The sequence below is a fragment of the Sorex fumeus genome, unplaced genomic scaffold (assembly GCF_029834395.1).
Source record: "Sorex fumeus unplaced genomic scaffold, SorFum_2.1 ptg000094l, whole genome shotgun sequence".
In the NCBI taxonomy this organism is placed as follows: Eukaryota; Metazoa; Chordata; class Mammalia; order Eulipotyphla; family Soricidae; genus Sorex; species Sorex fumeus.
Window position 1 is genome coordinate 23,016,826 of NW_026606151.1, and position 2,286 is coordinate 23,019,111.

Genomic DNA, 2,286 nt, shown 5'->3' on the forward strand with positions numbered 1-2,286 from the left:
GGAAAATTGTTCAAAAATTTATATTGATTTAAAAAAAACAAAATATAAAATCATTTCTCTGGGTCTAGACCAGAGAGGATGGGAAACAGGCAGAAGGAAATGGAGAAGGAAAGAATGAGACAGAGAGAGACAGAGACAGAGAGAGATAGAACAACTACATTTTTCCCTTTCCCCCTCTCTTTCAATAAAAATTATTTAGCTCTTTCTTCCACACAGAAAAGTATGTTTATGTTCAATAATATCTTTTGATACTTTGTTCATAAAAATCAACTGAGCATATATTATTAGTCTAGGTCCATTTTAGTGCAATATCTTTTTTGTATAAGTAGAGGAAGACAGTTAATTCTATGCCTTTGTAAATTGTGAGTTTATCAACTGCCAGAAATATTTACTCCTGGGCATCTGTCATATTTACTCGATTTAAGCCTCAGCTGTTGTTAGTTGGAAGGTCCTGATGAAGGAATTGGATGGAACCAGGGAAAGTTATAAGTTACCCTGGCATCAAAAACGGATAGGCCACGTGTCAAAAAACTTATGAGTTAAGAGCAAGGATATGGACAAACTCTGTCATGTTCAAATAGACTGAATAGGGACACTGCTGCGTTAGGAAAGACTAATCTGACCTAAGAACAGTAGTCTGGAATATATAGCAAGTTGTCCCCAGATGTCCCCAGGAAAGCCACCATTTAAGATTAATATATCTCTTAATCTTTACAGACAAAATGACTAATATTATTAAGTAAATTTAAGATGACTATTTAAATGGATATAAATTAAGGAATCTGGCTGCGGGCAATCAGATCTGAGGGCGATCTGGATGCGACATCTGTCACCCCATTGATTGCCAGGGTTGATTCGGCTGATCTGGCTGATCTGGCGGGGGTCCCCTTCCTCCCTCACCGCTGCATGTGAGTCCCTCCTGAAGCTGGGCGCTAGGTCGAAGAGGACAGCCTTCCCTGAAAGAGACGGACCGGTCTTCGGTCGAGGGTATACTAGTAGCTGCGCTCCCCTGCTCGAACCTCCAAACAAGCTAAGAGAGAGATAGCCACAAAAAAATGCCTGTCTTCGAAAAATCTTGAGCTTATTCGCCAATGTGGTTTGGCGCATGCCTCAGGCAACCGCAAGCTAACATAATCCGAGCCTGCAAAGCAGTGCAGAGATGTGATCAAGGAAGACCTCAAAGAGAGAAGAGCAGAAGTGCTGGTAGATGCGGCAGAAGCCGGGAAAAGTATTCGTAACGCCCGCCTGTCCTTTGCCAAATACAAGACCAAGATGACTGCCCTCCGACGTCCTGATGGATCCATCACATCCTCCAGAACGGCAATGGAGAAGATTATCCATGACTTCTACTCAAATCTCTTCGATAGCCATGTCCACTTGCCGACATACCAAATTCCACAAGATGGATATGTCGTTCCCAACGTTCTCCCTTTCGAAATCCGACACGCCATTTCGTCGGTAAAGAAACAAACAGCACCCGGCCCAGACAAGGTCAGACCTGAACACCTGAAGAACCTGCCGTCAGTACTCATCAATACACTGGCTTGGCTCTTCACTCGCTACCTGTCTGAATGCAAGGTTCCGTCCCAATGGAAAACCAGCAGGACCATACTACTGTTCAAGAAGGGAGACATTCATGACATTGGCAACTATTGCCCGATCTGCCTATTGTCTGTCATCTACAAGTTGTTCACTCGAGTCATCCTAAATAGAATTGGCAGAACACTAGATGAAGGACAACCATGGGAGCAAGCCGGGTTCCAGAAAGAATTCAGCACCATTGACCATATCCAAACGATATCCAATTTCATTGAGGTTCCTCGGGAGTTCAAGATGCAGCTCTGTCTAACGTTCATTGATTTAAAGAAGGCCTTTGATTCTGTTGAGATGGAAGCGGTCATTGAAGCCCTAGCCAATCAGGGCATTCAAGCCCAATACATCAAGATCCTCCGTGAGCTGTATTGCGGATTCACTACTAGGATCTCACCATTCTACAAAGAAGTAATCATTGATGTCAAGAGAGGGGTTAGGCAGGGTGATACCATTTCACCGAAACTCTTCAGTGCCACCCTCTAGAACATCATGCGACGTCTGGAATGGGAAGGAATGGGAGTAAAGATAGATGGTCGGCAACTACACCACCTCTGCTTTGCTGATGACATTGTTTTAATAACACCAAACATCAGCCAAGCAGCACAAATGCTGGCCGACTTTGACCGTGAGTGTGGAAAGGTAGGACTACAGCTGAATCTTACGAAGACAATGTATATGAGAAACAGCCTCGTT